Source organism: Aulostomus chinensis, chromosome 5 (assembly GCF_037954235.1).
Source record: "Aulostomus chinensis isolate RoL2024-O1b breed Wild chromosome 5, RoL_Achi_v1.0, whole genome shotgun sequence".
Taxonomy (NCBI): Eukaryota; Metazoa; Chordata; class Actinopteri; order Syngnathiformes; family Aulostomidae; genus Aulostomus; species Aulostomus chinensis.
In genome coordinates, this window is record NC_141324.1 from 25,709,307 (window position 1) to 25,722,354 (window position 13,048).

Below are 13,048 nucleotides of genomic sequence, written 5' to 3' on the forward strand. Positions count from 1 at the left end.
GATTGAAAAAGAAATAACATCTCCAGTAAAATCAACCGATCAAAAGTTTCATCATTCAATTTTTAAACAGTTACAGCACTTTGCCCGTTTGTCTGGTAAGAACTTCAGCTCAAAATGGTGGCGAACGCGGTGCGGATGTTACGATGGAGCCATCGGTTCGCTTTCACTACTTGTTGATGGAAGTTATTTGGCTGGGATTTGATCCATAATGTTGCATTAAGAGGCTGCAGCTGTCAAGACCGCTGGACGTACACAAGAAACTCAACAATCAGAATCAGAAATCCTTTATTTATCCCTAGCGGGAAATTGTTGGATTGCACCGCTCCATTTCACAGTGAAAAAAGAATATGTAGTAAGAAAAAAATAGAGAATAAAGAATATAAGGAGATAAGGAGGTCTGCAAGGCGGTGCAGTGGTCAGCACTGTCGCCTCACAGCAAGAAGGTCCTGGGTTCGAGTCCACAGGGTCTTTCTGTGTGAGTCTCCATGTTCTCCCTGTTCCTGTGTGGGTTCTCTCTGGTACTCCAGCTTCCTCCCACCGTCCAAAGACATCAAGAGGGGACGAGGCTGATTGATACTCTAAATTGACCGTAGGTGTGTCTGTGAGTGTGAATGGTTGTCTGTCTCTATGTGTTGGCCCTGCGATGGACTGGTGACCTGTCCAGGGTGAACCCCGCCTCTCGCCCGTAGCCGCTGGGATAGGCTCCACCCCCCCGTGATCCTTAACAGGAATAAGCGAAGAAAATGGATGAATGGAATATAAGGAGATATCTTTTGTACATATTGACATTTTTACACTGAACGGGACATTTGTATTTTATGTTTTCACGTAACCGAGAAAAACAACTCTACAGTATGAGCTGCATCTTATCAATAAATGTCATCCTTCAGTCGCTAACCAAAGTCAGTCCCTTTCACAGCGTGAACATCACGCCAGTGATTGAGTTGAAAGCCTGCTGAGTGATGCATTTTTGACTTTGTTTCATGTGAAGTGAGAGTAAGTCAACAGCCTGGGGCAGCTGAACAAATACTTTCAGGGTTCTAAAATAATGTTGTGTGATTTGTAGTAAACGACAAGAAAAATAATCCCTGTAGTCACCTATTACTTATTTTAAAGAATTTGTGGTTTCAAATCATGATTGTAGGACAGATTCAGCAGTCCTACTCGTCTCATCTCCTGCGTAAACGCTGTAACGTCTGGCCCAACATCAGGGATGCAGTAGCTGACAGGAAATCTGTGACCTTCAGGGAGACTGCAGAGATGTGACTCAGGTTCCTTGATAAGCTTGCACTCAGTGACAACTGCTGTGGAAACCACTCCCATTTCACATCAGGATGTCAACTCCAAATCAAAATGCTGAACAGTGTGTTTGCTGGGATTGTCACCTCATCCTGTCAGCTCCAGTCCACTCGAGACAACAGGAACCGCAGGTGTAATCCAGAGAGCGGCGAGGTGCACAGTTGTTCAAACTGGCGAACGTGCATGCCCAGATACATGCTTTGTCAGCATTTCCTTGTTCTCTCTCTCTCTCTCTCTCTCACAAGCACGTAGTCTGTCACTCCTCCGGCACACCACCTATGTGTGGCAGCATTAGCTCCTGTGGCACCAGACAGAGAAATGTGGTCACGCAGGAGTGATTAGAGACCCATTTTATAATCTGCCTCCTCTGTCCTTTCTCCACACATCATTACAGTAATACAGCAGGCTCTATTACCCCTCAGCATCCTATCAGTGCCCCCCTCCACCCTGCCACCGCCACCACCACCACCACCACCTCCCTCCTGCCTCCAAGCAGGCTACAGAGGGGGTGATAATGGTGGGTCGAGGCACAGCCCTGGGCCCCTGCAGCATGGCAGCTTTAATTTCACGCTTTGTTAATGTCCCCCTTGCAAGTGGTCGTCCTGTCCGATGCCCTCCCAACCTCAACTAGGCTCGTATCCATCCCGGTCGCACTCGCTTGGCTAAAGTACTTCACCCAGAGGAACAATCCCTCCCTTTCCTTTCTCTCCCCCCTTTTCTCTTTTTAACAACTGTCTCCCACTTGTTCAAAACCTCTTCCTCACAACCTCGCCCCCCTGCTTACCTTTATCTCATTCTCTACCCGTCGTGCACTCTGTCACTGTCTGTTTCACTCTCAGCCGCCCCCTCTCACCATTCCCTCTCACCCACGTCGATTATCTGTCTCTCTTCTGTTGCTCTCTCTTTCTTGCTGGCTGCCTCCCTCTTGGTAAATAGCTCTCTCTTGCTTTCTCTCTCTCTGCTCAGCCCACTCTGCCCATTCACTGGATCTCTCCCTCGCTCTCCACCTTGATTGCCACCCTTTATCTTTATTTCCTGTCCTATTACCTTTTAATTCCAACACACTGTTTTTATTTGGCTCTGCTCATCGTCTCACGTTTCATTGCACACACACCCTCTCCCCCCTTGCTCCTCCTCTGTGTCTCCATCCTTAAGTCTCCATTTACACCCTGTACCATCTGTATTTGCTAAGCATGGTGACGCTGAGAATCATCATTCTGTCAGCCTGCTCCCTCTGCATGACTCTGCAGCCACCTTCAGACATCCTGAATATGCTGCTGTAAGCACAAAGTTGTTGAACCATACTTTTGAGAGTCAGCGTGGATACTTCAGTGAAAAGGGTGAATCAAAGGTCTGGTACCACATTCTCAGTAATATCCTGGGCAGCCACAACTGTTGTGTTTTGACAGTAAAGGTACCGTACACTGTCATAGCTTTTACATAACAAGCGCTAACCTGGAGCCTGTGAAGGAGGATTAGAGGGTTAGCGAGGTAACTTCAGGGTCAGCCAAGGATTTTCTGGGATGGTGAACATTTCAGCAAAGTATATCTCCGTGATTAAGTATGCTGCATAGCTAACCTGCTCTGAGACAGGCTAGGAGGCAAGATGTGAGGTCAGAAACACAATCACCACCCACCGGCCAATCACGTCTCACTGACAGTGTCTGACAGATTAAAACCCTCAAGAGAACCCTACCGATTTTTCCGTGGAGGGAATTATTTACATTTGCCAGCGCGTGTAAGAATACGTAACGAGCGAGATGGATCACATTCACAGTCCTGTATAAACCGTGTCTCCGCTGCATTTCTTCAGCTGCCACATTTATGCATTAAGATCCAGCTGCAGCTCAAAGAATTATGCTAATATTGATTTCTACACAATAATCAATGCCACTTATTCATTATGTGTCAGTCAAAGGTGATTATCGTCGGATCCTCCAGAGCTTTAATGATTTAAAATAGAAAAACAGTTTTTGGACAAACTCCAACACGCTTTCACAGGCTACATGTAATCTACCACATACGGTGGGAGTCCAGCATCCTCAGCATCACTCCTGCCAACAGATAGAGATCACGTTGGCCCAGCTATCGCACCGTGTTGCCGCTGGATGCAGCTAAAAAAATGCCATCAAGTAATCGGGTAAGGTTAATAGAAATATGCAATTTGATGACCCCAATCAACATTTCACAATGGATATCCAGCATCTTTAACCAGCATAAAGAATTCTACATGAAAAACAAGAGTATTTCAGATGGCTCACAATCTTAAAACGGGCAGTTCTGACAGGAATAATGTGGCAGGGGGCAATGACTCCGATGTTTTCTTTTGTTTCTCTCCTTCTCTTTGTATTGAACCTTACACACACACACACACACACACACACACACACAAACAAAAGGAGAACTTGTTGAGTTGGAGGAATCTTGTTTCTTTGAGGAGAAGAAGGTAACCGAATCTCTTGATGGGTGAAGTCATCGGGGGTCTTGTGGAAGGACACTGATCGGGGGAGAACACACTGAGGGAAATGGGGGCACCTATCAGATTCCACACACACACACACACACACACACACACACACACACACACACACACACACACACACACACACACACAAATACAGTTATTTCCTTACCCATGATCTCCCAACATCTATACCCTAAAATTTGGTCATTTTCATTACAGGACTTGATGTTTATCTCCCCGATGTGATTGTGAAACTAGATTTATGTTTACAACATGAGGAACAGAAATACACATATTCAGTTTTACTCACAAGACAATTAACACACACACTCTTATTGGTATTCAAACCCTGGAACCCTTCTCGACACCACACTCACATATAAAACACCACCAGAGCTCCACACAGATATTCAGTACTGATCAGTGATAAACTAATCAGGCAACAATCTCTTCTCATTCGATCTGCACTCTGAATCTTTCATTTTTTTGCTAGAGGCTACACTTTATAAACATGACCAACACCACAAATCAGCGGCCGTTTGTGAAAATTCTATCTGGAAACAGTCTCACAACACTGTTGCTTGCAGTTTTAGCTTCTGCAGCTTTGCGGTCGAGGCATTGCCCCCTGCCCCCCCCTTCCCTCTCCTCCTCTACAGCTCCCTCTATGATTGTCTCTGAATTTGACTTGCCTCCACAGCTTAATCATGACAGATGATATGACACTTGCCCACAGAACACGGGCCATATCTAGCGTTTGAGTTCACTCTAAGCTGCTTGTTGCTAGGTAACCAACATTCATCAACCCCCTCTATTCTTTTTTTATTGTACTTTTTTACTTTTAATGCTCATCTTAAGTTGCTGCACCCTACAATTGCTACAAGGCGTGTTCCATATTTGGAATACTGTCTTTTGTAGTTACAGTAATGCACGCCAGATTCACTTTCATACCACAGGCTAAGATGCTGTGACACATCAATACTTAATCTTACATTATACTTGTCTTAGATGAGGCTCTGCATGACTGTTTTCATGTCTGTTTGTGTTCCTGGCTCCATGCATAATTGTGTGTGTGTGTGTGCGCCTGTGTGGGGTGGAGACAGAGTCCAATCCCTCAAGTGAAAAAGAGAGCAAGCAGGGGTTTTTTTTTTATCTGCACAACACTGAAAAAAATATTATCGTTTTTGGAGAACACTGCAAGGATCTGCACTGAGTTTATCAGTTTTCTACTATTTATATTGTTACACCCAGAGATGCGCCAGTAGGTAAGATATATGGCAGTATGAAGTATGGCCTTGTCCACAGTGAGAAGGTACTGAATGCTATTTTGTGATGAGATGGGGACCGGGCCAAGGTGACCCCTCAGTAATATATGGACTGTGGCTGCCAAGGCCTCCCAGGAAGGTATTTGTCATCTGTGTCCCCGAAGTGTAAGGTTACTGGCAAATCAGGTTATCAGTCTAGTGTTTCTGGCAGGAATGGCACAACAACACAGATTATCTCTTCAATGTACCTCAGTGTTACAGAAACACAGATGCAGAAGAAAGACACACAGATCCAAACACACATCAACCCCTCGTAAGCTGGGCGTTTAATCATTTCTTAACCCTTAACCTCCTCCACCACCACATGTCTGACCTTTTCCTTCACTCCCTACCTCATTCCATCCCAGAGCCTAGCGGTGGACTGAATGTACTCCTTCACAAACAATTCTAGTGGCAATGACCTAATTGTGTTAAACTGTATTACATTTAAAACTGTTATGCCTTCAGCATTCCTGTTTGTGCTGAATTTTTTTTTTTTTTTTTTTTAAGTGGAGCAAAGATGACATAAAAGGTCAACACTGCAACAATCAACATCAGGATAAATAAAGTTTTACAGCCTGCTGAAAGATTCCGATTTTTAATGAGGTGACTGACGAGAAAAATTATGGTAATAAATCATTAAGGCCATTGCACATGGAGTTCATGTTTTTAATCAAAATTGTTGCACATGTGATGATAAATTGGAACTCGTGTTGCCAATCATGTTTACACGCCGACTCCGAAACAAAATGAAGTGTTTGAGAGTTCTTTGATCCCCCCAGAGCCACCGTAGCTTCACTTGTAGCATCATACAGAACGGCAGCTGAAAATATCATTCACCTCATCCCCCTGTACTAACACTTAATGACAAATAATAAAGATAATAAAGGAACAAATATAAAGATGCACAGTGTAGACAGACTGCGGAAGAGTTTGAATGGCAGGTACTGACTGACAAACAGACGTTATAGAGTGACGTGGATGAGCCTGAAGACCTGGACATAAGTCAGCAATGCTGAAAGAGTGGCTTTTCTGTTTGATGCCTGAAAAAGAGCGGTGATATTTTTGTTATATGAAATGAAATATAGCTGTGCTACCATTCTTTTTCTTCTAATGGTTGTAGTTATGCTTGAAAAATCCTGAAATTCTATTCATTGGTGAAGATTATCACGCTGAACAAAATGTAAGTCTGCCACTTATGCATCAGAGGGTATTTTTTGGCAGTGTTCGGAAACGCAGCGTAAAGAAAAATCCCCACTGGCCCCATTGAGCTCATGGCGACGCCAACTTGTGGGCTGACCTTCAAACCTACCTCATCCCTGTGGCACAGAGAAAGATTAGCCAGCACAGCTCTCATTCATTTACGCTCGCATGTAGCCTCGCGGATTCCCAGACCGTCTTAGTTTATTGAAGATTCCCACATAAATAGAATAATAAAATGCTTGGTGCAAGGTTGCTGTGCATAATTATTTTTTCTGATTAGATGTCTGATTTTCAAAGAACTGCATGTAATGACTGCATGACTCTGTATGCAAAGGTCTTCACTGTCGCTCCCAGAAACTACTGATCATTGGTATGCCGATTTCCTCTCTGCTAACAGCCTGGAGCACACAGTCACAAAGGATCGTCCCACCAAGACACAATTGAGCTCTGGAATATATAAAGTGTTTATTGAATAATGAATATGATTGCTAGCGAGCGTGTCCACCCCGCACCACCTTGTTGCTATAAAAGTGAGGCTGCCTCTCCAAAGAGCGTGAACCCTCCTGCACATCAGCAGCCGGGTATGTAGGCGGGAGTGGGGGTGACAAATGTGCAGCATTATGTGAGAGGAGGCAGGAAGCTGCCCGACATGGCAGCGTACAGATGCTCGCAGCTCCTTCACATTGCCTCTAGTAATGTATTTCAGCCCACAGGTTTAATTGTGTTTGCCTTGAAAATATCCATCTCCTTGCTTGTCTCAGTGGTGGCAGACCAGGTTTAATGTAGAGGTCAGGCACCTTGACAGCGAGCGCCGTATGGAGCTGCTCAGGGTTTTGCGACTATTAGGTTACATATCAACTGAAAATAGGTGTCCCATATGTCCAGTTCATTACTGCATGCCACAATTATTGTTAAATAACAGCCCGCTGCAAAGAATACGAGGACCGCTTTATCAAGCCAATGGATTTGAAGTTTGAAAAATCCTTTCAAAAAAAAAAAAAAAACAATACAAAGCTTGTAATAAACAAGTATTTTGGGAAATGTGCTTCAGACATGAATCAGAGGAGAGGTTTTGTCAATGGAGCAAGACTTCACCCAAACAGTATGTTTTACCTTTCAAGTACTCACAAGTAGCAGTTTTGAGTTTGTGACTTGACCTCTTTGGAACTCCAAAATGCAGTGAGAGCCAGCCACATACATTTAGCTTGAAGCTAATAGGAACAAAACTGCTTCGTCCATCTACAAACTCTCAACCACATCGTCCTGTGTAACCCACAAACTCCGGTTCAATGCACGTCTTCTTTTTTATGCTCTGTAATCCACAAACATTTTGATTCCAATGAAACAAACTTTAACACCTCTGCTTTAAACACACTTTATGGGCTAAGAGTCACTGACTGTAATACAAATGTTCAATCTGACTTTTCTGTATCAATCAAGCAACATGTGAATTGCTTTACAGTTCTCTCAGTGGAATACAACTGGGACAAATTAGCAGCGAGTATTTCTCTCACTTAAGTCATCTGCCATATTAACACACAGATTTCAAGGCATGGATTTGCACTACTGCTTTGTGAAAAAGCATGAATTCACATTGTCAAAATTAGACATTTGTAGTTCTTTCTTTTGTGGCTTGAATATGAGGAATAACTTAGCATAACTGCAGCACTAATGAGTGCCCGCAAATTATCATGATAGCGATCGTGAACTTGAATTTGACGGGCCTGTCAATCATATTTACATGACGGCGGAAGGATGCAAGTAATTGATTCAACTGTGCTTCAAAACAAGGGACAAAACAAGATGAGATCTACTGAAATCTCTCTGGCCCCGAAGTCACGACTGATGTCATTTGAAATTTGGATAGTGTTTGTACAGCTTACAAGCTTGTCAGTTTATGCAACACACACGAGCGCAAGCAAGTTATCAATCATTAAATAACACGCAGTTTGAAAGCACGCGTGTCATTTTTAGCATTTCATCCACTCACATGGACAAGCCGTCCCCGTCGTGACAGATTTTGAACTAGATCATAAATCCAAGCTGCGCATTCTGAAAATGTGTCACTACTTCTTTTCTTTTCTTTTTTTGCTTTGTTTTGTTTGAGTCCACTCTGTGTTGCTTTGTGGACAAAAATCTAAATTTAACTACAGAACAAACCTTGATCTTTCTTGTCACCGCCACAACTGACAACAAAGCAGCTGAAGTTTCTCGACGCAGCAGGCAGTGTGCTGAGTGATGAAGACAGAAAGTCTACGACGGCCTTTGTCTCTCCAGGGATATAAGCTGTGGCAACCTAAGTAAGGAAATAAGCCCTTTTGCAAGCCAGAGCTGACCCACAGCCAGCTAGGTGGCAGAACTAAATAAAGACAAAAGCTGTCAAGAGGCTTTGTGATGAGCAGCTGACCATACAACTGACAGACGTTCCGGCGTGCCAGGCTGTCTGAGCAGGTCATGAGCTGGTCGGCGTCTTCGCGTCTCTCTACATTTCCTGCCCCCGGAATGACACGTCTCTCTTTAGTTCTTGTTGTTTATGTTTGAAAATTAAAATGAATCCAGCAAAAGCTGGTAAGCAGGCACTGGTGGGAGGTGTTAGGAATTTAATTAATATTTAAAAACATAACAGTTATTAAATAAATCCCTGTAAAGCAAAGCAAAGGCTGTTGTTCAATTGCTGCAGAGACCCAAGCTCTCAGTTTTCAATATATGACCTGAAGGTTGAATTATTCCCAATATTCCTTTTAAAAGATTTATCAAAAGGTAATAAAAGAAACTACAGTGGCATGAGCGCAGATGTGATCTTTTAATGCCTAGCTGGCTCTTCACATAGCAACAAACCAGACAAAGCAGAGATATGAGGGTAAAATCATTCAAGAAGTGGGACACGCTCCTGGAATACGTCTAAGAGGCTTGAACAGATCCTATTAAACACGGCTTCGTGACACCTGCTCCTCTCAGCTGCGACCAGGAAACCGCTGGCTCTGCTGACCTGTATCTCAGCCTGGCAATCCCCAATCATTCCCATTCACAGAGGAAGAGCAGCTCCAGGAACGCAGCGGACAGGAAAGCTAAAGACGGTATTTCACGACGAGCACTAGTCTGCACTTTTGGAGTTCTCCACACATCAAAACCCTCTCGGTTTCTGCTTGCATATTCTGAAACTGAAAACTCTTTTTTGGGGGGGTATCATGAAGCACTTTGAAGCTCTTATTTAAGTCTTTACGGAAATGCCTAAAATTACGTTTAACAAAAAGATTTTTGTTTGTTTTTTATCAATTTGTGCCCTTTAAGTTCTTCGAAAAACGACTTCCAGATTATCAGAGACTCTAGGGTCAGGCTCTAGTGGCTTTGCTTTCATGAACTGAGCAGGTTCTTTGATGGAGGTTGTTTTTTTTGTTGTTAGACGTGGGTGGAAACACCTTGAGAATTTGACAAATCGCCACAAAAATCAAATCAAACCAAATCAAAGTCCTCAGTGATATACAGCGGCGGCGTACTGATGAAAACTGTGCGACCAGCAACGTGGGTACAGCAGGATGGTCCAGCCACAGTGACTGGAAAAAAAACAACAAAAACAAAAGAACGCCATCTCTAAGTTTGTTTGAATCTGATTAATATTCAACCATGAATTCATGTCACCCAGGGCATCCGTTTATTATGTTTTACAAAGCTCTCTGTCACCAATAGGTCATTTGTTTCACTCACAGCAGCCATTCTGACAGGTCACGGCAGGGTCAGCGCAGGTGTAATTAATCACATTGATTAGGGCCCTGTTCCATTTAGGTGGGCCAGAGTCTTGGTATTGTACATGCTGACCAGACACAGAGGCTGCGACACCAAATACAGCAGGGCCATCATTAATTTGACCACTTACACCTGTGTTTACCTCGCCATTACCTAAAATAGCTGCTGTCAAAAAGGGCTAACTGGGGGGAGGTCATTTTCTGTAACGCATTGATAAGTGAGAAGGGGGAAATTGTTCGAATACAGAGCAATTTTTTTTTTTTTTTTTTTTGCGGGGGCTGAATTTATTTGATCAAGTTGTCCCAATTAAAAGCGGCTAACATGATTCCTTGCTGAGCTTACTGTGACTAAAACCTGTATTTTGACTCTCCTTCATAATAACAGTTCTACGTGACGGTCTGGTTTTCCTTCCGTCATGTGCAGCCACACAGCTAACCCCTCATCTACTGGGCGTGAGCGCCATCTTTGCACATGTAATCACAACAAGCTCTGTTTACCCCACAAACGTTATGAGAAGCACTTGGCGGCAGGCGACAACCGAGATGGAAGGAGATAACGAAGGTGGAGTCGGCATATGAATGGCCTACCGCGGGGGTTAAGGGTGGGATGAAGTGAGTCAGAACAAATAGGATGGCGGGCTCAATGTCATCAGTGTCTGCTGTAATTGAGCCAATGACGTATTGATTTTTAGGTTAATGAAGACAAAGTACAGGCGAGATAGAACGCGTGAATCAGCTATGGTTTAATCTATGGAATTCCACTGAATCTCAACACATTCAACTGTGGACAGGATGAGTGAGAGGGAAGACGGACAGTCTTGTCTCTTGGAGGATGCTCCTAATGAGGAGCTGCTGGCACAATCGATTATATTATCCACCAAATCATGCAGTATGTCGAAAGAGACGGTCATGTATATATTTAGTCTTGTGTATAGAGCTGGGGTCTTAAGTTCAATTAGTCGTAGAACTGACTTGCTAAATAAGAGGCTCCCTGTCACCAGCAACCCCTCATTGCATTACATGCAGGAAATAGAACTGCTCAAGGTCGATCCACTGAGTGAGGCTGTAAGCTGTGGCAGATTTGACACCGCTCATTTTTGTTCTTTTTCATATAGAGAATATTTGGTACAGTTGGAGTTTTGCTTAAAATGTATTGGTGTTTTTTTTTTCCAATTTGCCTTAGTGGGCTCTTTTGTAGGAATGACGTTACTCCGAGATTATCAGCTCTATATTTTCAATTTTAATTCTGGGATCCCACTAGACGAGCTTGGCTTGATTCCCGGTTTTAATTTAGCATTGTTTTGCTAAAAGGCACGTTAAAAGGCCGCTTTCCTGACTTTCCTCCACAGTTTGGATCAGTTTTTTGCGATACAAAACCACTTAAGAATAAGACTGGTAACTGTCTATGTTTGCTTTAAGTCAATACATCCGTCACAATGACCAGAAACCAACAGTGCGCTGGTCTGCCTTTCCTTCCTCTTTTGTGACACTAAGCCCATTAGCTCCTATTCAAGGTGCTAACTGTAAAAACCAGTGCTGCTCAAACAGGAGACAATTGTTGCCCACACACAATTGGAGCACTAGTGTATATCAAAAAACCAGGAGGACGACTTTGATGCAGGATTCCAGGTGAAGCCGGAGAAAAGTTCACACCAAGAATCTTTGATGACCTACTTGTGATGATGCTGGAAGCTTGGCCAGCACAATGCAGCTTAGAGGCAGGAGGCAGAAGTCCAACGACAAGGTTCATACACTGAGAGCCAGCACTAAGTGTTCTTTGAGTCCTTTAATACCCCGGGTTAGTCAGCAACCAGTCAATGTGCTTCTGCCTTCAACAGAAAGTTTCAGTTCAGGAGTAAAACACATGGAAAACTAAGAATATACAGAAAGAGCCTGAAAACGACTGAAATGAAAAAGGTTTGATGACAACATGGCAACTAAAACGGAGTGAAGACGCACGGCAGGCAATCGAAAAGCGCGTGAAAATCTGGACGAAGACAGGAAGTTAACGCAACCTCAACAAGCGGTGACAGAGCTACAAAATAAAACAGGAAGCGAAAACTAAAACACAAGAACATTAAGGCATTGTGACCACCGAAGCTTTCTTTTCTAGCTGGAATGCCAGGCCCTCCTCGGAAAGTGTCCAGATGGAAGTGTTTGACAGTGCAGAATTTTGCTTCTAATGGTACTGAATGTCAACAGACGTAAACCAACTGGCACAAGGTACATCTTCCTGTCCTCGCTTAGGGTAAAATAAAGACTGAGCCTGCCACTTTGTGTGAATACAATAGGATTTCCTGAGTGAGGAAACACTGGGGAGTGCTGCACATTGTGATTGAATCCCTCCCGCGTTGTTAAGTGTTCATACATGTGTGATATGAAGGACCATCTTTATTGGATTTGTAGCCTCCCCAACAGGGATTGCATGTGTGGGTAAACATCAACATTCTGTGACTGGAAAAAGGCCTAATATATGCAGACGTTCAGTCCCTCGTTAGGATGCTGGAGCCCAGCTTGAAAACTTGGCACAACCACTGAAAACGCTTGAAGACATACAGGCTGTAGGAAAGCACACCGTGGTGGACACAGGACCTCAGAATCTAGACAGGAACCGTGGCAAATATTTACAGTATGATGTGTGATATGTGTGTGTTGAACTCAAAACACACTACAGTAACTGTGTTTATTGTAATAAAGAAACGTGGCCGTGCAACAGTATTGCCAACTGACGTATTTTTCATGGTGTTTGGATAACACTGGAGGTCTGTGGCGCTCAGAAGTTCTATAGCAATGTCAGGCATCGGCTACACAAGAGATATTTTGAAGTAAGATGAATTTCTTGGGTCTTTTTCTGTAGAATTAGTTTCAAAATAAAAAAAAATGTATTCTTCTAAGTAAACAGAAAGAACAGCAACAGGTATTCACCGCACAAACAGCGAGGCGGTCCTCCAAGGGCTTACCTTTTACTTGAAAGCACCTGCCTGACTTGTAGAGAGGAAGACGGAGTGCCTCCATTTCTATCACACACCCAACATTTC

General features: G+C 43.5%; 1 long non-coding RNA gene across 1 annotated transcript; it reads right to left on the reverse strand.

Annotated features, from left to right (window-relative positions):
• Positions 1-315: 315 nt before the first annotated feature.
• LOC147261919 (uncharacterized) lies at positions 316-8,560 on the reverse strand. Its single transcript, XR_015115896.1, has 3 exons — positions 8,428-8,560; positions 1,386-1,597; positions 316-720 (listed from the first exon to the last, which is right to left on the reverse strand). It is a non-coding gene; the product is annotated as an uncharacterized LOC147261919 (long non-coding RNA).
• Between the last annotated feature and the right edge of the window lie 4,488 nt (positions 8,561-13,048).